Source organism: Nothobranchius furzeri, chromosome 9 (genome assembly GCF_043380555.1).
Source record: "Nothobranchius furzeri strain GRZ-AD chromosome 9, NfurGRZ-RIMD1, whole genome shotgun sequence".
Lineage (NCBI taxonomy): Eukaryota > Metazoa > Chordata > Actinopteri > Cyprinodontiformes > Nothobranchiidae > Nothobranchius > Nothobranchius furzeri.
This window is the reverse complement of record NC_091749.1, coordinates 25,578,930-25,606,549: the sequence shown is the minus strand read 5'-3', so window position 1 is coordinate 25,606,549 and position 27,620 is coordinate 25,578,930. Positions and strand designations below refer to the sequence as shown.

General features: G+C 42.5%; 2 long non-coding RNA genes across 2 annotated transcripts; one reads left to right on the top strand and one right to left on the bottom strand.

Annotated features, from left to right (window-relative positions):
* Nucleotides 1–15,643: 15,643 nt before the first annotated feature.
* On the bottom strand, nt 15,644–16,201 carry LOC129153292 (uncharacterized). The gene is made up of 3 exons (XR_008559474.2): nt 16,057–16,201; nt 15,807–15,978; nt 15,644–15,724 (listed from the first exon to the last, which is right to left on the bottom strand). It is a non-coding gene; the product is annotated as an uncharacterized lncRNA (long non-coding RNA).
* Nucleotides 16,202–18,708: 2,507 nt separating this feature from the next.
* LOC139071613 (uncharacterized) lies at nt 18,709–23,727 on the top strand. The gene is made up of 3 exons (XR_011521461.1): nt 18,709–18,886; nt 23,336–23,400; nt 23,476–23,727. It is a non-coding gene; the product is annotated as an uncharacterized lncRNA (long non-coding RNA).
* Nucleotides 23,728–27,620: the final 3,893 nt, after the last annotated feature.

Sequence of the window (27,620 nt, the reverse complement as noted above, 5' to 3'; positions counted from 1 at the left end):
TTCCATGTAAACTTAGTTTTCTCATGTGGCCACTCAGTGTTGCTGAAACACCTGTCACAGTCTCTACCTGACTGAGGCATTGGAGAGTTTGCCAGAACCTCTTTGGAGCCGATCGATGGTCTTATTCTATGGCCTCTCCGAACTCCTCCCACGCCCGTGATTTGACATCCGAAAGTGTCACTGCTGCACCCTGCTTGGCCATCCAGTACCTGTCAGCTGCTTCTGGAGACCCACAGACCAGCCATGCCCTGTAGGCCTCCTTCTTCAGCCTGAGGGCTCTTCTAACCTCTGGTGTCCACCAGTGGGTACGAGGGTTACTGCTACAACTGGCACCGGCCACCTTGCAACCACAGCTAGCAACAGCCGCTTCAACAATCGCAAAGCGGAACAAGGCCCATTCAGACTCAATAGCCACCACTGCTCTCAGGATGCGGTCAAAGCTCTGCCGGAGGTGGGAATTGGACCATCTTGACAGGTTCTTCTGCCCAGCAAACCCTCACTATATGTTTGGGTCTGCAATGTCTGTGGGGCATCCTCCCCTGCCATCTGATTGAGCTCAACACCAGGTGGTGATCAGTTGACAGCTCTGCTCCTCTCTTCACCCGAGTGTCCAAAACATATGGCCGCAAGTCACATGATACAATTACATAGTCAATCATCAACTCGCAACCTAGGCTGCCCTGGTACCAAGTGTACCGATGGGCATCCTTATGCATGGTATTTGTTATGGCCAAACTGCGACTTGCACAGAAGTCTAATAACAAAACATCCCTCTGGTTTATAGTAGGCAAGCCATTCCTCTCAATCACGCCCCTCCATGTCATGCTGTCATTGCCCACGTGAGCGTTTAAGTCCCCCAGCAGGACAGTGGAGTCCCCAGTCAGAACACCATCTAGTCCCAGGGACTCCAAAGAGGGTGGGTACTCTGAACTACTATTTGGTGCATATGCACAAACAGCAGTCAGGACCCATTCCCACACCCGAAGGTGCAGGAAAGCTATCCTCTCACCCCCTGGGGTAAACCCCAACATACAGGCAGTGAGCCTTGGGGCTAAAAAAAAAGGCCCACCCTAGCCCCCCGCCTCTCACCCAGATCAACTATAGCAAAGAAGTGTCCAGCCCCTCTCCAGGACTCGGGTTCCAGAGCCAATGCTATTTGTCGAGGTAAGTCCAACTATATCGAGCAGGTACCGCTCAACCTCTTCCACAAGCTCCAGCTCCTTCTCCGCCAGAGAGGTAACGCTCCTTGTCCCAATAGCCAGTTTTCTTGTCTGGGGATCAGGCTGCCAAAGCTTCCTCCTTGGTCTGCCACCGAATCCGCAATGCATCAGATCAGTCATGTTCCTCCTGCAGGTGGTGAGTCCACAGTTGAATGAGGCCATACAACCAGGTTGGGCTGGGCCTGACCGGGCCCCATGGGAAAGAGCCTGACCACCACGTGCTCGCCCACAGGCCCCAACCCCAGGCCTCGCTCCAGACTGGGACCCAGATAACCCTCTGGGCCGGGTACTCAAACTCTCTGAAGTAGTGTTCATGAATGGTCTTCTGAACGGAATTTGTCTCACCCTTCACCTAGGACCAGTTTGCCATGGGAGACCATACCAGGCAACATAGCTCCCAGGATCATTAGGGCACCCAAACTCCACCCCAATAAGGTGACGGTTCAATGAGAAGCCTTTTGTACCTGTGTGTGGAAATGTTCCTAAATATAAGAAAACTTCAGACCATGTGTAGGAACAGCATAGTGGTAGAACGAGTGAACCACAACACCGAAGGTCTTAGTCGTCCACACATGATCCTCATCCACAAATTATTTTACCCATTAAATAATTATTTCGATACAAAAACAGCTGTGTTACATAATTGGTGCTACAACACCTGAGGGGAATCTGACATTGTGGAATGGTTGTTGTGGTTTTGTAATCACAATTTTTTCTCTTCCTATTTGTATCATGTTTTGAATCTTTTTAATTATCGTATTTTCTGGACTATAAGTCACACTTTTTTCAGTCTGGCTGGTCCTGAGACTTATATACCAAAGTGACTTATATACCAAATTATGTATACCGCGCTGCTGCGGGCTGGCTCCGGACCAGGAATGAGCTCCTCTGCCCCGCCTTCACCTGCTGGAGCCTGTGGCGAGCTGCTGCGGGCTGGCTCCAACCCAGGAATGAGCTCCCCTGTCCCGCTGGGAGGGTTTCAAACACCGCCATCCTTTGCTGGAGACCATGGTGAGCTGCTGCGCTCTGGTTGTTTATTCTGTTATTGTTACCGGTACTTGTCTTGCAATGTGAAATGCTTGGTCTCAGATTTTGTAAGAAAAATAATAAAATTTCCCCCCAATATGCGACTTATAGTCCGGTGCGACTCATATATGTTTTTTTCTTCTTCATTATACATTTTATGGCTGGTGCGACTTATACTCCGGAGCGATTTATAGTCCAGAAAATACGGTAATTAATATTATTTTAAATTAAATTTTATTATATTGCATTTTTGTCCTTGTGAAACGCCTCATGATTTTGCTTGAGATGTGAACGGGGGGATAAAAGATCATTTCTATATTATTATTAAGGATTTGTCAGAGCGTGCTCTCTGGAGTAAACACGTTTCCATGAGCGCACTGACAGGAGATACCTCTGGAACTATGCTGTGACTTGGGACCCATTGTGGAGCTTCATATAAACAGCACAAATCCGATTCCAGTTCATATTCTATTTTACAACTACGAGAACCCCCCGAACCTCCTCTGCTCCCCGATCACACATGCGTTGTCAGCGTAACCAGACTGAACGACATCTAAGAGGCTGCACTCAGACATTTCCAAATAAAATAAACAACATCCAGAATGACTCCTTAAATGTCAAATGTAAATAATAACCTGTTACTCTACGATTTATTAATAAAGTTTTAATTTATGCCTGACAGGAACCTTTCCTCTCTCCCGACCGCGTTTATACCCTCTGCAACTTGTTTGGTTATTTTGCACTTGGGGAGTAAGTGTCTCTATCTCACAAGCTTTGTTTTTTCCGGGTAGAACGCAGGAAATTTCCTCAAGTGCTGAGGATGTCGCATGACAAAATATGGTTAATTGAGGGCGTACTTGCTTGTAAATGACTAAGGACACAAGAACCTGGGTAGCACAGGTTGGATTTATTATAACGTCATAAACAAGGGAATTCCACAAGATTCCTCTCTTGGACCTCAATTTTTATCAGCGACCTTCCATTGCTTTGCTCAAAATATGCATCTCTATGCTGATGATACTATTATTTATTGTGCTAAGCCAAATATCATAGACAACGAAAATGCCCTACAACATGATTTTATTAGTGTTCAGCTGTCACGATCTGCCCCTGCCCGCCTGACTGTGTTCCTCTCCTGCCATGATTACCCTTATTGTTCTCACCTGTCCCTCGTTTACCTGCCCATGTTTCCCTAATTAGCCCTCTGTACTTATACCACCTGTTTTGCCCCTTTCCTTTGTCAGATCATTGTTGTTGTTTGTTGGTGTTCCTGTTCCTGTTCATCCCATCCTGCCATTAAACCATTTTTACTTTTACTGAAGCCTGCATTTTTACCTCCTGCTCAGCTCATCCACACATGGTCCGCCGTCTCCACCTCCTACACCATGACAGAATGATCTGACCAACCTGGACCTGTGGTGAGCACTTATACATCTCCCTGGAGGATTTATTTTTACTTTTTTTCCTTTAGCAGAAGGAGATTCTGGCCCAGGGTGTTGGCACATCCTACCTGTTCTCCGGGGTGGTCAAGCCTCTGGGTGGGTTTCGGCGCATCCAGTTTGTTTCCTGTGGTGGTCGAGCCCTTCTCCTCTCCTGCTTTCTGCCCCCGTCCTGTTTTTCTCATGGAAGCTGCGGATCCTGGAGCTTTGAGGGAGTTACACCCCCTATGCACGCCATCATTCTCCGGGGTGGTAGGGCTGGTCTCTCCGCTCTTCTCCTGCTTCCCTGCACCCAAGCCTCTGCCTGAGATCCAGCGAGTCGTGCTGTGCACCTGCTCAGGCCGGTTGTCGAGCACCTGCCGCCGAGCTGGGTTTCCTCGCGTCGCTCTTGCTGTTCATCCACTTCCTGGTCCACGCTGCGGGGCTTATGCCTGCAGGTCTCATGCTGCTGCAGCCTCTGCTGGGTCCCACGCCTGCTCCTGCAGTTCTCTGCCTGGGTCCCACGCCTACTGCTGCAGCCCCTGCTGGGTCCCACGCCTGCTCCTGCAGTTCTCTGCCTGGGTCCCACGCCTGCTCCTGCAGTTCTCTGCCTGGGTCCCACGCCTGCTCACGTCCAGCCAAGTCAAGTCTTCACGTCCAGCCAAGTCAATTCTTCACGTCCAGCCAAGTCAAGTCTTCACGTCCAGCCAAGTCAAGTCTTCACGTCCAGCCAAGTCAAGTCTTCACGTCCAGCCAAGTCTTCACGTCCAGTCAAGTCCCGTTCCTGTCCAGTCTCGTTCCTGTCCAGTCTCGTTCCTGTCCAGTCAAGTCAAGTCCCGTTCCTGTCCAGTCAAGTCAAGTCCCATTCCTGTCCAGTCAAGTCAAGTCCCGTTCCTGTCCAGTCAAGTCAAGTCTCGTTCCTGTCCAGTCAAGTCAAGTCTCGTTCCTGTCCAGTCAAGTCAAGTCTCGTTCCTGTCCAGTCAAGTCAAGTCTTGTTCCTGTCCAGTCAAGTCAAGTCTCGTTCCTGTCCAGTCAAGTCAAGTCTCGCTCCTGTCCAGTCAAGTCAAGTCTCGTTCCTGTCCAGTCAAGTCAAGTCTCGTTCCTGTCCAGTCAAGTCAAGTCTCGTTCCTGTCCAGTCAAGTCTAGTCTCGTTCATGTCCAGTCAAGTCTAGTCTCGTTCCTGTCCAGTCAAGTCTAGTCTCGTTCCTGTCCAGTCAAGTCTAGTCTCGTTCCTGTCCAGTCAAGTCAAGTCTCGTTCCTGTCCAGTCAAGTCTAGTCTCGTTCCTGTCCAGTCAAGTCAAGTCTCGTTCCTGTTCAGTCAAGTCAAGTCTCGTTCCTGTCCAGTCAAGTCAAGTCTTGTTCCTGTCATGTCAAGTCAAGTCTCGTTCCTGTCATGTCAAGTCTTCGAGTCCCCGTCTCCTGTGTTGTATAGCCTAGTGGGCGTCTGGTATCCGCCCTTAGGGGGGGGGGGGGTACTGTCACGATCTGCCCCTGCCCGCCTGACTGTGTTCCTCTCCTGCTATGATTACCCTTATTGTTCTCACCTGTCCCTCGTTTACCTGCCCATGTTTCCCTAATTAGCCCTCTGTACTTATACCACCTGTTTTGCCCCTGTCCTTTGTCAGATCATTGTTGTTGTTTGTTGGTGTTCCTGTTCCTGTTCATCCCATCCTGCCATTAAACCATTTTTACTTTTACTGAAGCCTGCATTTTTACCTCCTGCTCAGCTCATCCACACATGGTCCGCCGTCTCCACCTCCTACACCGTGACATCAGCTATGGCCATCTTCTAATAAACTTCTTTAAAACAAATCCAAATCATACTCTATGCTGTTTCATAGGAAGAAATAGTAACCCCAATCTCAGTTTGTGTTTTTTAAATGCATCTCGACTTGAACCAGTTGAAACATGTAAATACCTAGGTGTTTGGTTGGATGTTGACCTGTCTTTCATAACGCATGTACAGTCTATAACAAAAACCTTAATTTCAGTCTGAAATCATTATATCAACCACTTAATTGTTTTACTTTCCATGTTGGAAAAACAATTATTTCTCAGCTGCTCTTACAAATCCTGTAATATGGTGATATTATTTATCAAAACACTACTGTGACCTGTCTTCACTCCCTTTATATGGTTTTTAACAGTATGCGTCAATTCTTTCAGCGCTGTCCTTACAGGATACATCATTATGTTAAGTATGAACAGCTGCCTTGGCTCTCACTTCCAGCTAGACACCAATACCACTGGTTACAATATGTCTTTAAATGCATCCACTATGACTATCCACTGTACCTTAAATAGTATTTTGTACCTCTTAGCTTGTAATGTTAATAGATAGTATGTTGGGTTATGTAAATTGCTTGAAGAGCTATGTATATTATTAACACCACTTGTGACCAATAAGCTGTGAGACTGTTCAAATATAGAACATCACCTTGCCTGGTCTTTATTTGTTTTAGTCAAAAGATTCTAGGATTCTTTTATTCATTAAGGCATTGTACACACTTCGTTTTGATTCAAGAAACAGTCAGGTTTATAAAAATAAGAATTTATTTTACAAACAATTAAGACTTGACAGATTGTTTAAACTATTGTTTACTGTGAGTGGATGCGAACTAAAGGATGGTGTCTGGAACTTATGTGTGAATATAATGTATTCAGAATCTCCGTATCTCAGAAAGCTGAGTTCTGGATGGAAAGAGTTTGGTTTTCAAATAAGTTCTACCTCACCCGTTCTGGAGACCACCGTTTGGATCTGAGATGTCAAGGAGCCGACGACCCCAATGCACGTGGTTCGTAGAGAAACCTTGTTGCGACCAAATCAGTCCTGAGATGTCTCCAGGTCACAACAACAGATGAAACCGAGCGTCTTAAAAATAACTCTGAAGGAGTTTTGAGTCAGCTTTGTACTGCAGGTACTATCTTGTTGTTCTCAGCTTCGCAGGTGCGAAAAAGGTTTAAAAAGGTTTTGACAGACGTGTCAAAATCCTTGCTGGTTAAAGAGGGTTGCTCAGATGGCCGGTATAAAGCTTTTCCTCTAGAACTCTTGAACTGTTGAGCTGTTCGAACTGAGGGAAAAACCAGAGTAAACTAGTTTTTATGGATTTATGTTAGGAATTAATGGCCAAGCAGAAGTTGCTAAGTTTGAGGATATGACCAAGCATCTGAGAGACACACCCTCTTCGATCTGGAGACTCTGAATCTGGACAAAAGGTTAACTATGTGTCAAGCGTTAACTTTACTTTACTTTGTCCTTGTGTGAGTGCAAATGGCGATGACTTCATCCAGTAAACATGCTAAGCATATATCATTAAGCACAGACCAATGAACATGTCATTGTTTTACAGTTATTATAAGTAGCAGCAAACAACGTCCATTCAATGATTATTTTTAATTATAAAATCTTCTTTCTTCTGGGAATAAAGGAGTTCATATTATGAGTTAGGAGAGAATGTTACTGTTTTTTTTTTTTTTTTTACCTCTCAGAGCTGCAGTCCAGCTGGTGTGAGGAAGAAGGCTCTAATTAAAGGGAGGGACTGGGTGGCGCCTGTGCTCGGCAGCCTCGCCTCTGTCAGTGCACCCCCGGGCAACTGTGGCTACGTCGTAGCTCATCACCATCAGTGTGTGAATGGATGAATGATACACTGTAGTGTAAAGCTCTTTGGAGCCCTTACTCTGAGAGGCGCTATACAAGTGTGGGTCATTTATCATTCAAATGAAAACCACTGATGGGTGTTTCAACCATGCCAGTCACTTAAGCCTGATTCATGCTTCTCCGTCAGCTCCGCAAGGGACAGACACGCACGGATTGACGGAAGCGTTTTGCTCTCACACTTCTCCGTCTCCTGGGGAGTGTTGCAAAGCAATTCCCCGACAGGACAACAGAGGGTGTAGCGCTGTTCTGTGGTATCCTGTCATGTATCGGTCCAAGATAGTGTGTTTATATTGTGTTTTGTGTATATAAGAGACTTTTAACACAGACATATTTGTCTCTCATTCTCCTCCACCTCTTCATGCGCTCCCCACCTCTAAACCCACGTTTCATATCATTTCCCGTCCACAAATAAAACGCTTGCTGCCGCTTTTCACTCCTCCGGTCACGGGGGAATTAAACATTCATGTTTTTAGAGTTTTTTCGCGAGGTATTCTTCAAGCTGCTCCGTGTCTGCCACTAGTTATCCTCAGCTCTCTTTATGTTTTTGAGGGCGCAATGGTGGCGGTGTAGACGACAGCGGCGCCCTGACCAATCACAAGCTTGCGTTGTCCATCTCGACTGACGGATGTTTAGAAAAGAGAGCTCGATTCCGTCCGTCCTTGCGGAGCTCTCTGGCAGGCACGCAAGGACGTTGCGTGTCTCCGCACTGACGCAGACGGAAAAGCATGAATCAGGCTTTACTTTGAGATTTATCAGCTTGTAAAAGTTTAGCGTGACTACAAATTAGACATCAGCACGTCACAAATATGACGTCACCAGAATCTCTTCTCCTCTAGCATAGCTGCTACTTACCACCAGAGGTGGAAAGTAACGAATTACATTTACTTACATTACTGTAATTGAGTAGCTTTTTTGTGTATTTATACTTTTTAAGTCGTTTTTAAAATCTGTAATTTTACTTTTACTTCAGTATGTTTTTTAAAAAAGAATTGTAATTCGCTAAATTGTAAATCCTATCCGTTACTGAGTAAAAATAAATTGTAGACTTAATAACTTAAAAACATTGCATGTAGCGGCGCTGGAACAGAAAGAGTAACCTGCATGAGCGCCATGTCTAAACCGTGGGGGGGGGGGGGGGGGGGGGGTTACACTTTGATAATGAGGACAAACAGCATTTTTTACCCCAGTTTTGCTCAAAAACATCAGTTCCGTCCCTGTGATCCACTCGCTGTTTACTTCCTCTCTTATAGGTTGGAGCCTGCACCTTTGCGCACTGGTGTTACATCATCAAAATTCTACTCCGTTTGGTAGTCGGATTCAGTTCCGTGTTTGAAATGTGTTTTCCCAACCGCTCCATGCGGCAGCGGCTAAATAATGTTTAGCGTGCATAACTAGCGGATTCTCAGTGCTCTGCTCATAAAACAGAAGACCTGAACGCCATCCTCAATAAGTTATACCTGCTGGAAAAACCAGCATATGTTGTGTTTTGGTGCTGGTCTAGCTGGTCAGGCTGGTCCAACTTGTCCATGCTGGTCTAGCTGGTCTATGCTGGTCTAGCTGGTCCAAGCTAGTCTATTTTGGTCCATGCTGGTCTAGCTGGTCTATGCTGGTCTATGCTGGTTCAGCTGGTAACCAGCATGGATCTGGTTACCAGCTCAACCAGCATAACCAGCATGGACCACTATTGATTGTTGGTCCATGCTATTGGAGCAGCATTCAATGGTGGTTCATGCATGGGATGCTGATTAGCAGTACAAATTCTCCCAGAGGATACGAGTGTACTGAACAACCACATTGAATTTTGTTACAATAAGACAGACTATTGGAAAATATTACATAGTGTAACTACTACAATAAAGACAAGGTAAGGTTTTTTCAAGTCAATATGTGCATTTATTACGTTTGTTTAACAAAGAACGTGGTAACAAAATGCATACAAATAATAAAAAAAAAACTAATAACAAATAAGAACAAACACTAATAACAAGTAACTAATTTAACTTACCTTATGAAAACATGAAACATAAAAAACGCCACATTTCAGTCCTTAGGGTTTTTTTTTTGTTTGTTTATTAATGTCCATAATTGTTTCTGCTTTTCCCCATCTTGCTTGCAGCTCGGGCTCCTCCAACTTTTTGTTAAGCCACTCTTTGAAGCAGGCTAAAATGAAATACAACTAGACAAGTACCTAAGTATTAAGTCTTGAAAAAATCATTCACATAAGCATGAACAGGGTTTCCTACAGGCAATATATTATATACAGTGTTTGCTTCACTGTTACTTGAGTATTGGGTATAAGTCGGAAGTTTGAAAACATAAAATAATTTTATTTTTTTCATTTTGTTCTATAGTACAAATTAAAATTGAAAACATCAAACAATAATAATAATAATAATAATAATAATAATAATAATAATAATAATAATAATGCATTGAACTTATATAGCGCTTTTTTAGACACCCAAAGACGCTTTTCACACACTCTCACATTCACACACTGCTAGTGATGGTAAGCTACTTGTAGCCACAGCCTCCCTGGGGAGGTTTGACAGAGGCGAGGCTGCCATTTGGCGCCGTTGGCCCCTCTGACCACCACTAACACAGGCAAGTTGGGTGAAGTGTCTTGCCCTAGGACACAACAGCAGGATACCCCTGGCAGGAGCTGGATTTGAACCCATGATCCTCCGATCATGAGGCAACCCGCTCTACAGTGGCGGCTGGTGAAGAATATTTTTGGTGGGACTGTGCTATTTTTTATTTTTAAACAAACTTGTGCTTTCTGAGCTTTGTGCACAACTTCACTATTTCCTGAATTAAGCACAGCTCTTTTATTTCCTGTCTTACATCATTGGACAAACTGATTAATCCAGGTGTGTCTGACTATTGGCACGCTGCCTTGCGGACCAAGGTTGAAAAATACTGCATTAAATTGCACATAAAAGAACATGACCATAAATGGTAAATAGGCAATGCAAGAGGCAAGTAACAAAAACATTTTGTTTAATTTCAACATTTGAGTAAACACAAAAAATTATGAGCAGGTCACTGTTACAGAAATGGTAGTAAACACCACTTAGACAAAATGCCAGCAGTTTACACTGTTAAATATTTCTGGAGTGTTGTGCAAAGGTCAACGTTATACAAAGATCAAGTGGATGCATTTGTGTATGTGTGATACCTCATTTGTACAGAAATTTTGCCCTTCTGTCCTTCTGAGTGGCAAAGCTCTCGATGAGCTTTTTATTGAAGTCAGGAATGTTTGTGACAAGCTTTTTTTCCATGGAGAGCATGGCAAGAGCATTCAGCCCATCCTGTGTCATGGTGTTCCTCAAGGAAAGTCTTAATCCTCTTTAAAGTAGATAAATAAAAAACAACAGATAAGTACTGTACATAGGAAACACTTTCATAGGAAATAATGTCATCAGTATCCTCTTACAAATGTCATATTTCCCAGTTTTTGGGACAATAAAACATTTCTGATTCTCAATCAGATGTTTTTACATTTGAGGTAAAAACATCTAATTGAGAATCAGAAATGTTTAATTGTCCCAAAAGCTGGGAAATTTGTTTGCTGCAGCAGAAGTGTAACAAGTAAAATGGAATCAGATTGATGTATGTACAAATTTACATGAAATACACATTTACGTGATTAAATATGTATAATAAGTATGTGTGTTGAAATTAGTTTTTACAGTTATTGCACATTAAACATGTTATTAAACAAAGGTCCCGGTTTGTGGGACAACCAAGGATTTCTGATTCTGATTGTCTTGTTCACAGAAATGTAATGTACAGCTTACCTCTGCACCCAGCTGCTGTTGTTCTCCCTGGCCAAACGTCCTCCGTTTCTTCCGTTTCCCTCGTCGAGCTGCATGGCAATGTTAGCTCTGCCTAGCATGGCTAGCTTCACCGTGTTGTTGTCCATGTGTGCCTAGGATGACTCGTGTTTCTTCACCTTCTCAGAAAAATGTTTCATGTCTGTAAATCCTGACTCAATCCATGCCTTATCTGTCCCAGCCGTTTTGAATAACAAACACGGAAAGCAAAATAACGCATTAGCGTGATTGCATCCAGCTAGCCAAGCCTTCCTGGTGTACCAATTTCGGTAGAAGCCTCGTGTGTACAGTTTACCTCTCTCCTTCTCCTGCTGGCTTATCTTTACATCAGGCTGATCTGGTCCAAGCTCTTTGACATTAAGTTTTTCCACCATAGTTCTCCTCTCGAACGGATACTGGAGAAGAGACCGAACTTCAGTGGCTGCTGAGATCCGGTGTCCATGCTGGTTGTAGTCACTGGCGGCGTCCATGTTACATCTGCGTCACGACTAGGGCTGCAACAAACGATTATTTGGATAATCGATTAATCGGACGGGGTCTCGACACGATTAATCGATTAATCGGATTACATGGGGAAATTTTTAAAAACTGCTAGGGAAACGTTATTTCTCTCCTTCCTTCACTTTATTTAACACAACATTATTAGAAAACAGTTCAATAGCAGAAAAACAACATGCCATCACCTAAATTGTCTTATAAGGTGTATAGACAGAGACCCTAAGCTACATCTATCTGTGACCTAAAATGCTTGGTCCAAGTTAAACAGCTTAAGGGCAATTCTCATCTGTTTTGTTTGATCTCATCTGTTGATATTTATTTTAAATGCAATTAAACATAGGCTGTGAATTAATCAAAATTGATCACTATTTCCAAAAATGACTGAAAAAATACCAAATAAAACAAAAGTAAATGAATGCCATCCTCCTTGCGATGATGCCCTGGGCAACTGCCATAAAGTCACATCAAGAAATGCTGCTGATCATTCCAATGATCCCAAATAGACTCACATTAGGCCACATGAAAGCAACTGAACCCAAAAATATATTAACCAGTATATAACTGCACTCTCACACAACACGCCTGCAGCAACAGTTAGGACTCCTCCCTCCCTTTTAAAAGCGTTTTTGCTTCCCAGGACATTGTGGTTGTAAAACCACATGCTAGTAGTCTGGCCCCGGTGTGATCAACCAGTTTCTGCGGGAATGTGACGGCGGAACCAGGGCCAGATTAACACTTTGTTGTACCCTGGGCAACAATATTCAAGGGCTCCATCATCACGACCCGAGGATCACCATAATGTGGTCACATACAGAATATTTTACTGTAATATGCAGTAAATATACTCAATACTTGAATGCCTGACAACACGTAACCCGCCCAGAGTAACCTTTGACCCACCTTGTGTGGACTGACTAATGAGGAGAGGGTCTTAACTTGAGGCCCTCTCTTCATTGGTCAGTCTGCATGAGACTGACTCTCAACTGACGTTCAAAGTCATAGGCAGTGAAGCGTCTCTGTGCAGCGCAAAAGCCCGGGTGGACAGTTTGTTTAATGTAGGGTGATCATATTTCCATTTCCAAACAAGAGGACAGGGGATCTGTGCCTATGACGTCACACTATGGCAACGCCACACAAACCATGTTGGGACCCATTTTTTGTAAGAACTAAATTAATATCAGATTCTGCCAATAAAAGGGCTCTAAAACAATTCTTATGTAAATATTTTGCATATTTAATGCAAAATCTCATTTTTATGCTAGTGCTGCAACAAGGTTTTATTAATAATAAATTATTATACCTTTTGTTTTACTACAGCATCGGTAAGCTTCCTGTGCACAGATTATTAAGGATGCTTGTTTCAGCTGTGAGATTAGACAATAGGATCAATGAAAAAATAAGTTGTCACACACTCCATGGAAACTTTCAGAGAATCCACAAATAGTGGCTTTCAAATGGTTTTGTTAGTTTTAGCAAGTTTAGAAAAGAAGCAGATGAGACAGCATGTCTGATAATTTAGTTTTTCATCTGATAATATTAGAACATGTCAGTAATGTCTGAGGGGCTTTTATAAACACCATATAACTAACACTGCTGGAGAGGGTATGAATTACACAGAGGCTTCTGGGGAGCCCAGTTATGGGGGGGGGGGGGGGCATTTTGCCTTGGCCCCCAAAATGTCTTGAAACGGCCCTGGGTGTGTGACTGAGTTTTGAAGGTGATCTGAACTGTATCAGATGTATAAATATGACATGTGTATAACTTATTGTTTTTTACTGGTAAAAACGTGTAGTGGAGATAAATCTACCTACATTTTACTTTTCAACACTTTGTTTTGTTTTCTTGTTTTTATTTAACTATTTTCCTGTCCTGTCTGTCTCTCATCTTCCTGCATCTCCTCATAATTCTCCAGAAAAACTGTTGCCTGGATTCTTACCTTTTCACCTCATCAGTTACTTTTGAGCAGATCAAAGGGATCTCCTGACCGCAAAGCGCAGAGCGCGTTTTCGATGCTGCGTGAGGTGACATCACCGCAGCACAGGTGATGAGCTCCGCAGTAGCGCGCTTCAGGCACAAATAAGGCAGAAAATAGAGAACATGTGCAGATAAGAACGATTGTGTGCTAATTATAGTTTTTTGGTTGCGCCACTTTGAGAATGGACCGTGCGCTGGAAGCAGCTGCCTGGATCGCTGCGCAACAATGCGGAACCGGTTCGCAGCAGCACAAGTCTGCAGGCTCTCCCTCGCGCTGATCTGCCGGCTCTCTCCCTCGCGCTGATCTGCCGGCTCTCTCCCTCGCGCTGATCTGACTTGCTCTGGTCTGCACGCAACGGCGGGCGGGAAGGGGGGGGGGGGGGGGGGGCGCTTTTGGAAGAGTTGTGCGACACAACGAATCGATGACGCAATTCGTTGCCAACGCTTTTAGTAATCGATTTTCATCGAATTTATCGATTCGTTGTTGCAGCCCTAGTCACGACCAAAAACGACTCTGCCGAGTTTTACCGAACACCAACGAAAGCCTTTGGCGGTAGCTCTATCGCCCAACATGCTTCTGAAACAACGTCGACGCTGATTGGATACATTCCCATTCCTACCCTTTGATTTTCTTGTCAGCAATTGGACGGCTGGTCCCGTCCTATTTGGGCGATTGAAACACAGCCCACAGCCTTTCTGTCGCCTCCACAGCTCGGCAAAGAGCTTCTGACCAATATGGATATATATATATATATATATATATATATATATATATATATATATATATATATATATATATATATATATATATATATATATGATTTATTTTTGTTACAAAACACACAATTAACTTAGAATATGTGATTATTGTTAATTTTATTTATTTATTTTTTTAAATAAAAATTAAAAACACTGGGGAAAACTGGGAGGGTGGCGCCCTATCGCCCTCTACTGGCCAGCCGCCACTGCCGCTCTACCACCTGAGCTACTGCTGCCCCAAATGAATGAAAGCATATGGAAGTGTGTGGAAAACTAAATATAGCAAATTAATTTCATCTACAATGTAGAAAAGAGGTACAAAGAAAAGAAAGAAACACCACAAAGAAAAACTACTCCATAAAAGGATGTGTCCTTTGTCCGGTACTGTATAAGTTTGTAAAAGCCATGTGTTGCACTACGTGACGTGCTCCGCTATTTGTGTGCTGCGGTGTTTCACCTCACCGACGCAGCACTGAAATGCCTACTACACTTTGCGGTCAGGAGATCCCTTTGATCTGCTCAAAAGTAACTGATGAAGTGAAAAAGTAAGAAGTCAAGTAGCAGTTTTTCTGGAGAGTTTAGAGGAGATGCAGGAAGATGAGAGACAGACAGAAAACAAAGCAACAAGAAAATAAAGCAAAGTGTTTGAAAGTAAAATGTCGGTAGATTTATCTCCATTACACATTTTATAAAACAATAAATTATACACATGTAATATTTATACATTTGTTATAATTCAGATCACCTTCAAAACTCAGTCACACACCCAGGGCCGTTTCAATGCATTTTGGGGGCCAAGGCAAAATGGCATAAAACTAATTGTTATCTAGGTTAAATCCTCAATATATCGTGATATCGATTTTAGACCATATCGCCCAGCCCTAGTGTGATGTCATCGGTAGGCACAGATCTCCTGCCCTCTTTTCTGGAAATGGAAATATGACCGCCCTAGTTTAAATTCAGTTTTATCTACTATAGACATTTAAGCATTTATCAATTGATATATTTAATTATTTGTGCACTTTTACTCCTTCATACTTGTCAACACTCAAAAACATTTTGTAAATCCAGCTAAAAATACCATACCTCTCAATGTTTCCAGCTTCTTCGGGGTTAAAGGCTGCCTGGTGCTCTTAGTTGTAGGACACGCCTTCTCTGTAAGTGTCATGTTGGGTACCAGGTGTTTGACCCACGACATACAGAATCACCAAGGACAACGGAAGGTAAGATAAATAAGATTTATTAAAATAACGGGGAGAATAATCGTGCTCAGGGCGCTGCAAAGAAGCAGGAATAACGGCTGATTTGGAGGACGGGTGCTCGGCGGGACGGGATCTAGAGAGGAGAACAGAGTGAGTATGCTGAGAAGTTTGAGAGGGCAGATAGCAGGAGGATATGAACTGTTGCTGAGGCTTACATTCTTCAGGATGAAGGGAAGCAGGGGGGAGGTGAGTCAGGTCTGGGTGAGTGGAAGATCCTGGAGGTAGCGACAGGTGGGGGACTGAGAGCGGACGACCAGAGGAGGGCAGCGAGACATGGTATGAAGATTCGGGGTTATTGTCACAGGAGTAGATGAAGCATACGGGAACCTGAGCAGACGGGCAAATGGGTTAAAACTCAAACAGGCAGATTGCTGACAGAAGTGCAGGACTGGTGATCAGATCTACCCAAACTGAGTAATCAACCAGAGTGGAGAAGAGTCACGTTGCTCCTTAAATACTCTGGTGCCATGATGATGATGCCAAACAGCTGGTGAGTCTCAGCCACACCCACCTGCAGGGAGGAAACTCAGGAAGAAACAAACTGAGCAGTGCCCAGACCGTGACAGTACCCCCCCCCCCCCCATCCCCCCTCAACGGACGCCACCTGGCGGCCGAGCAGAGGAGGAGGCACACCGGGAAGCCTCGAAGTCCCTGATGAGGGCAGGATCCTCGATGAAGGACTGAGGAATTTATGACCGGTCCTCGGGTCCATACCCCTCCCAATCCACCAGGTACTGGAAACCCCGGCGGCAAACGTCTAGGAGTCTATGGACCTGGTACACCAGGCCACCCCCGACGAGCCAGGCAGGCGGAGGCGGAACAGGAGGTGGGGACCGAGAATTGGAGGAGACTGGTTTGAGCAGGGAGACGTGAAAAACAGGGTGTATCTGAAAACACTCTGATGTTCCCGTTTGTAACTTTTTTTAAATCAGAAAATTATGACAATGCAGCGTAATCAAACCTCTAGTAATCAAATGTATATGTAAAAGGATAAGAACTGAATAGTCATCAAATAAAATAAAAAGGTATAGTTCAAAGTGTATCAGAATATGTCAATAAACAGAATAGAAAGGAGGAGAAGAAGAAGAAAACATCAATTCTATAGCGCCTCTCAAGATAAAAGAGAGAGATACATAATAACAGGAACACGTTTAAGTATTGTTACGCATTTATAAACTTTAACATTATTCACGAAGCTGTTGCAAAACAATCAAATAGAATGTGTGTTTTGTCTAATTTGCAATATTTTAATTATTCTTTCAAAATAAATACTTCAATTTTAAAAGCATCAAAAAATGGGGAGGTTTTCAGGAAACGTCACTCATGGATAACATATTTAGCCAATATAATCAAATAGTTAATCCCAAATTGTAAAGTTTTGTTATCTGTTTGTAAACCAATAGTTTGAAATGTTAACAGGGGGAAGTGGATAATTTTTAGCATTATCCAGTGCTGAAAAGCTGACCAAAACATCTATAATTCCCAATAGTGCTTCTTACTAAAATGATGTCAGTTATTTTCACTCACTTTAGCTAAATAGTTATACTTACTTTTATATAATTAGTTAAGTAAACCCCAAACTAACAGTGTGATGTTAAAACTCATTCATAATTAGTATAATTGTTTTTATCTTTTCTTTGGAGTAATGTGCTTTTAAACTGTGATCGTTCATTTCACACATCGACATAATATACCCTGTCTCTACAACACCTGCATGTGTATATTTAGTACATTTATTTCATTAAAGGTGCATATGTCAAGAATACATACTGCTACACAAAGAAAAGACCATTCAAATCCAGCTTTTAATAATTATGGATTTTGCTGCCCTGTGTGTAACTTTAAGCAGCCATTTATTGAAAGGCAAATGTTTATCCATCTGAGGGGACATTTAAAACTGAAAGAAACTGTTCCATGTCCTTTCAAGGACTGCAATTTTAAAACCAATGTATACTCAACATTCAATGCGCACAAATGCCGAGAACACCAAAGTTCAGCAAATTATGATGAAGGCACTGTGCAAAGTGTCCTAAATGTAGACCAAAAGGATGTTATGCAGCTTGATTCAGTAGAACCATTAGATGAAAATGAAGTGGCAACCACTAGTGAAATGGGTACAACTGACGGTTTAGAAGAGCAGTTGCAGCACAATCTAGCTGGCTTTTTCTTGAAAATGCAGAGCATTCTCCATGTGTCCCAGAGAGCAACACAGGAGATCATTGAGCACATTGATCACCTGTTTTTGTTAACAAAACCTCTCATTAAAAAAATCAGTAGTTGATATACTAAAAAAGCATAACTGCCTATATACTGACAAACTGGTCGATGACATTTGTCAGGCAGTTTCTGATAGTAATGTTTTACATAAATGTATCACATCTGACGGACCACTGTCAACAGCAAAGATGAGAAAATCTTACTATGAAGCAAACTTTCCGTATGTCAAGCCTGTGGAGTATTTAATTGAATCATCAAAGCACACATACATGTATGTGTCAATTCTTACATCTTTGCAAATGTTGTTGAAAAAAACGAGATACCTGGACATTTCATGTCATTTTGTGATGGATCCTACTACCGGGAAAACGTTCTACTCTCACAAGAGGGAACAAAACTGTAAATAATGCTTTATGTGGATGATTTTGAAATTGCAAACCCACTCGGTACTTCAAAGAAAATACATAAAGTTTTTGCAGATTATTGGACTCTGGCAAACTTTCCAGTTAAATCTCGTTCTGCTCTCCACTGCACTCAGCTTGCTCTCCTGTGCAACTCTAATGATGTGCGCCTGTTTGGGTTTAAGAAAATGATGTCACCACTCTTAAATGATCTGAAAACTCTTGAAGAAGTAGGCATCTACATTGATACCCTTGGTTAATGTCTTAAAGGCACTGTCTACTGTGTTGTGGCAGATAAACTTGCCGCACATGGGCTCGCTGGGTTCAATGAGAGCTTCAGGTCTACACATTTCTGCAGGTTTTGTCATGCCACACAAACAGAAATGCAGACAAAAATATAGTTACAGGGGATTATGTGCTGAGAACAAAGGACCTTCATGACAATCTTTTACGAGAGCTTCAGAGCGATGGCAGTGAGGGAAATTGTGGTGTCAAAAACAGTTGTGTTCTTTCTGACCATCTGTCATTCTTCCATCCTGTCACAGGCTTCCCACCTGACCTCCTGCACGACCTGTTTGAACGCGGTGTTCCAGTGGAGATAGCTCATTGCTTAAAAGGTTTGATTTCCAGTAAATATTTTACATTAGAAGACTTAAACCGAGCAATATTGCACTTTCCATATCAACATTCTGATAAAGTTGATCGCCCTCATCCAATACCCACTAATTTTGCCAGTCGAGGGACCATTGGTGGGAATGCTCATGAAAATAATGCCCTGCTTATAATGTTGCCTCTTCTCATTGGCTCAAAAGTCCCAGAAAGAGACACGTTTTGGGAAGTGCTAATGGAGTTAAAGGATGTCGTTCAGCTTGCCATGTCTCCGATTTTTAATGAAGAGACCATTCAGTACTTGGCTTGTAAAATATTGGACCACCGGCAACTCTTCCAGTGTTTCCGAATGTTCGATTAAAGCCAAAGCATCATTACATCGAGCATTACCCGCACTTGATAAAATGCTTTGGTCCCTTGGTTCACCTTTGGACAATGAGATTTGAAGGAAAGCATAAGGTTTTCAAAAAAAAAATTATTCATGACACTCTCAACTACAAAAATGTGTTAAAAATGTTGGCAGAGCAACATCAAAGTCAGATGGCATTTTATTTGTCATCCTCAAAGTTTTTCAAACCACATGTTCAGACATCCAAAATGGAGTCTATGTACATTTCATCACTGAGTACGTTTACATGCAGCCAATATCCGGGTTATGATCGGGTTAAGGTCGGTATTCGGGTTTCTGAGTTGATCAGAATAACCCGTTTACAAGCCAGAGTTAACCCTAATTTGCATAACCCGTTTTCAATGCGGACGTTGCGGTAGCGTCAGGACGTATGGACGACATCAAGACGCAATATGCGTCATTTCCAGTTCATCTTGTTCCGGTATCCATGAAAACAACAACATGTTTCTCAGTTCGGAAGAAATAGCGAGAGCGTTTGTTTGTGATTTATTGCTGGTATTGACCCACCAGCAGCTCTTAAAACGACTGTGCGTACTGGCCTTCATTTGAAGGAGAGTACGTGAGCAAGAAATTGCAAATATAGAGAGAGCTGCGCTAAACATATCGAACATATCGACGGTACCCGTTACCACCAGAGCCCCGCGGACACTTTGGATGAAGGTGCGCAGCCAGGACTGGTGGGAGCGCGTTGTAATGATGGAGTTCACGGACACGGATTGGCGTGAGAATTTCCGTATGTCACGTCAATCTTTTGCTAAACTGTGTGGTATGATGGAAAGAGTGATGGAGCCCAGTGTAGTAACCATCACCACCAGTGCCTACAGAAATGCGCGTTGCCATGGTGCTGTATAAACTAGCAAGCTGTGCAGAGTATCGTTTGATAGCAAACCAATTTGGAGTGCACAAGAGCACCGTGAAGAAGATGGTGTACCTATTCTGCCACGGAATGGTCGACTCAAGTCATCAAAACACTGATCCGGGTACCCACTTTGGAGGAGGCATGTGGCATTGCACGAAGATTTGAACGTGCCCACTCCATTTCTCAAATCATAGGTAAAATATTTCCTGCTCTTATGTCTTGTTAATGTCAGTAGTTTTCTGAGAGTAGGCTAAATGTGAACTATACTATGTATGTAGGCTACACTGCTGTGTGCATACTTTTTCTTTCTTTTTTTGTTTTTCTTACTTTTTATCATAGGTTGTGTGGATGGGAGCCACATCCCTTGCTTGCCTCCAAGTGATGGCTACAGAGACTTCATAAACAGGAAGGGATGGCCATCCTATGCCCTCCAGGGAGTCTGTGATGACAAATACTGGTAGGTGTTTTGCCATTCCCAGCTTTTGTATTCATGATTATGATTTGTATATAATGTTGACAGCCACACATCACTAAGCTATATTGGAACCACTCACAAACATCAATTGAGAGGTTCTCTGTTCAAAAAAACCTCAACAGCTTATATGTACAAATAATTATGTCATTACTGACCTGAAATAATTTTCCTAACTTTTTGCCACTAATCACACCGCTCCCACTACATCTTGATTCACTGTGATACATTTTCCATAGTTTTTGGAGTGTGAGCTGCAACATGCCTGGTTCAGCACATGACGCCAATGCACTCCGCCAGTCCAATCTGTTCAACAATGCACAATCCTTCCCAAAGGTGGGTAATGCATTAAAACTTTTGGTATTTAAATGCAAGTTGCATACCTGCCACATATCTAAGATGTATTATGACATAATTTAGGAAGAATAATATTTCTATCTGTCCCACTTTAGAGAGCAGGTCAGATCGAGGGGCAGGATGTGGATTTCTTCCTGCTGGGAGATCCTGCGTACCCACTGATGCCCTGGCTAATGAAGGGCTATCTGCAGTCCCCAAGACTGACACCACAAGAGGAAAGCTTCTACGTCTATTTGAGTTCTGCTAGAACAAGTATAGAGATAGCATTTGGTCGACTGAAATCTCGTTTCTGTGTTCTGTTGAAGCGCAGTGACTTCCATTTCACTTTCACACCATACATGGTAGCAACCTGTTGTGCTCTACACACATTTTGTGAGATGGAGAAGGAGCATGTTAATCCCAGATGGGCAGAGGAGGCCACATCAGTAGAAAGGCTGTTTCCACAGCCTGTGTCACAGGTCAATAGGGCTGATAACAGTGCAGCCTCAGCTATCAGACGGGCCCTAACAGATTACCTTGCTGCACGTGTCCCACTCCGTAAGCGCTTAGTAAGAGCGTGAGTGTGCAGGACGAACGGGTCTGATAGGAAACAAACAACTTTAAACTGTAAGCTCGATATTTTTCAAAACGCTTTATTTTCTGAGTTTTAAAAGATGTTTATCTGCCTTCTCCTTTGTTGCTGTGCACCTCTGAAAAAGAACAGGTATATGCAATGTTCAAATAAAATGTCAACACATACAAGTTTTCTAGTGAGTTTAATAAAACATTTGTTCTTTAATAAAGCACATAACAAAATAACATTTTGGTTTTGCTTTTTAAATGTGAGGTTGATTCAGAAATCATTTGAGACATGAGTGCCTCATCACTGGCATGTCTCAACTGCCTTTGCTGCTCAAACCATTGCTTCTGCGTGTGCTGCATTCTCTCCATGAACTGTTGATGTTGAGTAAGTGAAGCGGCTCCACGGTGCCTGGACCTGCGACTTGACCCACCTAGAGCAGACATGACAGGCCTTAGAAAGTGTTGGGTAAGTTCTCTCTTAGTGTTCGACTATTATCACTTTTTGCATTCTTATGAAACTTGTGGATTCTAGAAGATGTTTCTTTACCTTTAGGTGATGTGTCTTCCTACAATTCTGAGTTTACTAAGAATGCAAAAGTGACAATAGTCCTTAGTTTGGGTCAACGGTTATATTACATAATATCTCATAATCACTGTAATCAAATTATCCACTAAAGAAAGGTACTATTTTCAGACATTACACAAGGAGGAGGAGTGACCTGGGGTTACAATATGCTATAACCTTTAGTAACAGTATTTAGCAAGCTCACCAGGAGTAGCTGCAGTGGGATTTGATGGCTGTGTAGACTGGCAAGGCACAGTCATTGAAGGTCCACCTTCTCCAATATCTGCATCTGGCCAGAAATAAAAACAAGCAAAATGTTACAGCTTGATGTTAAAAAAGATGTTACTTATAGGTTAAACACAGATGGGTCGACGCATGTATCTACCTCCAAGAGTGAAACCCTTTGTTGGTATACGTATTGGATTGAGAAAGTCATGTGACTTACCTGTGTTTTCATCCATAACATCATCATCATCCTCTCCTTCAAGATGAACCAGACCGATGAACACAGAGGTTTCCTTGTCACTCCAAAAGTGTGGTGCTGTGCTGGCTGCGACTCGCCATGTTGCTCCCAACTTGTTTACTTCCGGTATTCTGGCGCATACAAGATGTGTCGCTACTCAAAAGACCAAGACTACTTGCGAACAGAGCATGCGCAGAACACACGCTTTGATGGGGATATCCCGATATGTGTTTACACGACCACACATTCGGGTTAGAAAAGGGTTACCCCAGGTGTAGTAACCGGGTTTTTAAAAACCCGGTTATGAGCATATCCGGGTTTTTGGCGGTGTTTACATGGCCGTGCGGAACCGGGTTATTGCGAATATTCGGGTTTTAAAAGGGTTACTGGCTGCATGTAAACGCACTGACTAAGTGCAGATACACAATCATTTATCAGGTATTTTTGACAGTGACACAGTTTATGGAACAAAAAACATCTCAATTGATGGCACAAGCTTTGCAATTGGCATGTTTGTATGTACTGGTGCTTATTTAGCCTTGCCAGAGTTCAAAGAGATTCGAAACATCCTACTCATCAGCGACAAAATGTATTTTCTCTTAAAAGACTACGACACTTTGTATGTTGAGCACTTGAGGTCATACGAACTAGTCGAGCATATACCGAAGAGTCATAGTGTCAAATCTGTGTGCCAGCTGTCTGACCACCTGCCACATTTTGCTTATAAGATTGCAAATGAACTCATTCTAACAACAAAACATTTCATTCCAGTGTCTGACTAAAGAAACAGAACTGAAATATCAGCGGATCTCCCCAGCCCTTCTGCCAGTGTACAGGTAATGCATACATGATATGAGAACTCTTGGGTGTGTTGAAATGTCGCTATATTATTTGAATCCTGTATGTTACAGGACCTACAACTTCAGATGGAGGCAACAGAGAGACTGAAGCTAAGGGTCATCCTTGATAATGATAATGCTGAAAGACTTATTCTGCCATCTCGCCCAAGCAGTGTACAGGCCCTCATAGATGAAATCAAAACTAGGCTAAAGTTGACTTTTGACTTTAGGCTTCAGTTTGAAGATCCAGATTTTGATCATGCATTGTGTAATTTGGTTGAAATGGAACACCTCCCAAGCACAGCATTGGTTAAAGTAATCAGATTAGTGGAGCTGGACTTGATTTCAACCAGCACTAGTGAGACAAGTCTTCTGAATGATAGCACTGATGCCATAGATTCACCAGAGCGTATTAGTGGGTGGCCAGAGGTTTTTGTTGTTCCAAAATTTTCTTATGAGGTGGAACATGTGCTAAAGGAAGGTAATGCAGCATTTGAAAAAGATGGGGAACTAATTAGACTTCCTAGAGATCAAAAACACAACATACTCGAGGTAATGGGGGAAGAAATCTTTCAACTGAAGGCATATCCTAGTAGCACACAGATTGGAAAGGCTGCAAAAGCTTTAGTCGAAAAGCATCCCTGTCTGAAGGAGAACAATTCTGACACTGGTTGGGAAGGATGGAAGAATAGTTTGAGACACAAAATTGGAAACCAAAGAAAGAAGTTGGCCAAAGCTGGCATCAGAGATGTTGCTGTAAACTCTGGAAAGCGCAGCAGAACAAACCCAGAAGGAGCTGCACCAAGGGCCAATATTAAAAGACCTAAGAGAGGTGAGGTCAACTTCCTTCCCAGTTGTCCTTCTGGAGAAACAAGAGAGTCTCTGCAGAAAAGGAGGGCTGAGATGATAGAAGAGTTCCGGAAGACCTCTACTGAAAGGGACATTCCACTCATTCATCAGCACATGATGCACACTTTTTCCCTGAGACGTGAAGAGATCATTGCATCTTCTCTTCCTGTATCAGAGCTTAAGGACAGATGGCCAGCTCTCTTTAATGAGACACAGGTAAGTACAACTATATTAAATTTACTGCTTATAAAGTATACAGCATTTTTTTTCATGTCATTTTTGGTTTATTCTCTTCAGCTCTACCGTGAATTTCACCGGATTACCAATCTTCATCTACCACGTTTTTTATGCTGCACTGGATGAATATGCTCCTCGGCTGATTGGACTTTACAAAAAGAAGAAAACTGGATGGGTTGGTGAAAACATGGACCAGCTGTTGTTGGAATATGAGCAACAGGTACGTAAAAATACTTTCACTCTACTGTTTGCATGGTAGTCCCATTTGTCACGTTTTATATATTTTTTGCCCTTTAAGGACAAGAATGACATCTGCACAACAAGAACAGCAGCCTGGCTGGCCTGCCGATTTACCTCAAGGAGGACTCGTCAGGTATTTTGAAAACATGCAAGGTATGTTATACTTGGGAATTGCAATAATTTTCCTATTGAAATTACAAAAAAGTGGTAATACATACAATTTGAAAAAAATTAAGGTATCTGGCTATTTGTATTTGTGTTGACCTTTATATCTATGACATAAATATTTCTCATCAATAATTTTGATGTGTGACAGGATGAAATGGAGTTCCATGAAGCTGCACTTGTGCTGGTTGCTGATGTGGATGAAGAGGATGTGCCTGCTGGAGTTCCTTTCTCACCACGCCAAGTGTTCATTGTTCTTGAAGATCAGGTTGCAATGACTCATTACAGATGGACTGATGCTTTGGTGTGTTTGTTTGGGCTAATATATGCTCAGCATCTCAGCTATCCTGTGAAGTGTAGTAGCTTTTTTGAGTTCATTCAAGTAGTGTTGCTGAAGCTAGACGATGAGAGAAAGCAACTCAAACCAAAATTGCAGACACTGAAAAATGAGCTGGTGTAGATGGGGTTTGTTTTTCACATGTTCTTGCTTGTTCATTAATATTTAAATGGCTTCAAGTCAATAGTTTTATATGTCCATGTTCTCAGCCTTCTAAAACAGCAATATGCGGAAAGCTAATAAAGAAACATTTCAAATACAGGTGACCCCCTGGTTTATTGCGGTAGATGCGTTCCAGACCTGGCCGCGATAGGTGAAAATCTGTGAAGTAGGGACACCATATTTACAGTATTTATTTAACAGGTACGTATTCAATATTCAGACTTTTAAAACCCTCCCTTTACATAGTACTGTATTTTTACTTGTTTTTTTTATAGTTTTATTACAAAAAGTGCATTTTATGATGAAATTGATGAAAAAAAAACTGGAATTTCTTGATATTTCGCATAGGAAAATACCGCAAATTGGTGAAAAATGCTGCGAATCGGCGAATTTCCCTTGAATAAGGCTCCAAAGAAATAATCCGCGAAGTCGTGAATCCGCGATAAGCGAACCGCGAAGTAGCGAGGGATCACTGTACTTGACACTTTTGTGATACACTTTTAAGGTAAACTGGGAGGCCACAAGTATCTTTGAAGATTTTTTTTTACATATGTTTATATTGACTTCATCTATTGCATTCTTACAATATTCATGAACACTTGTCATTGTTCCTCTATGATATATTTGTATTTAGGTTCATGTCAGCAAGTTTCAAAGTTAAATAACTGATGATCAGTCCAAATTGACATTTGTAATCACTATGTTTTATTGTCAAATGACATCTTTCCATTTTAATAATAATAATATAATACATTTTATTTAAAAGCGCCTTTCAGAACACCCAAGGTCACTTGACAGAAAACACGTAGTAAAATACAATAAAACAATAATAAAACCCAAACAAGAAAAAAAAAAGAGAGAGAAACAGTTCAATAAAATCAGAGGTTGTAGGCAGATTTAAACATATGTGTTTTGAGTTTTGTTTTGAAAAGGGTAAAACTGTCGATGTTCCTGATGTCTGGGGGAAGTGAGTTCCAGAGACGAGGAGCAGAGCGGCTGAAAGCTCTGCTCCCCATGGTAGCGAGACGGGCAGAAGGAACCGCAAGATGGATGGAAGAAAAAGATCTGAGTGAACGGGATGGGGTGTGAATACTTATAAGGTCTGAGATATATGGAGGAGAGAGGTTGTGGATTGCTTTGAAGGTATGGAGGAGAATTTTGAAGATGGACCTGAATTTAACCTGGATCCAGTGAAGCTGCTGGAGAACCGGGGTGATGTGGTCAAAGGAAGGGGTTCTGGTGATAATACGGGCTGCTGAATTCTGGACCAGTTGCAATTTATGAAGGAGTTTGTTGGGGAGACCATAAAGAAGTGAATTGCAATAGTCGATACGGGAGGTGACGAGGCTGTGGACGAGAATGGCGGCAGTCTGACGGGTCAGTGAGGGGCGGAGACGGTTTATAGAACGTAGATGGAAGTATGCTGACCGAATTATGTTATTAATGTGAGCTTGAAAAGAAAGTGAGCTGTCGAGAATGACACTCAGACTCTTGACGTGAGGGGAGGGGGAGACTATGGCACTGTCAATAGTTAAAGAAAAGCTGTCAGATTTTGAGAGGGTGGATTTAGTGCCAACTAGAAGAAGTTCAGTTTTATTGCCGTTGAGTTTGAGGAAATTAGAGGTGAACCATGATTTGATTTCAGAGAGGCAGAGTGTAAGGGAGGATGGTGGGAGAGTTGAGTTGGGCTTACTGGAAATGTAGAGCTGGGTGTCATCCGCAAAGCAGTGAAACTGGATATTGAATTTGCGGAAGATTTTGCCGATAGGGAGGAGATATACTATGAAGAGGAGGGGCCCCAGGACAGAGCCCTGGGGCACACCTGACTTGACTGGGGAGGGTTCTGAGGTAAAGGATTTTAACTGGATGAACTGAGTGCGGCCAGTAAGGTAAGATTGAAACCAGCGGAGGGGTGTGTGAGTGATGCCTAAGGAAGAGAGTCTATTGAGGAGGATGGGATGAGAAATGGTGTCAAAGGCCGCACTCAGATCGAGGAGAATGAGAATAGAGATTAAACCAGAATCAGCAGCAATGAGTAGGTCGTTAGTGATCTCAATGACATTTTGCCATTGAGGTTTGGCCACAGCAGTTGAGGAGACACTAATCTTTAAGCAAACTGTTGTACAATAACAGCGTTGAAATTTAATATTGTATTCCTACAGTATGTGTTTATAATGGCTGATGACATCATTGTAGTTAAGCTTTGTTTGCATTTTCGTTAGGTGCA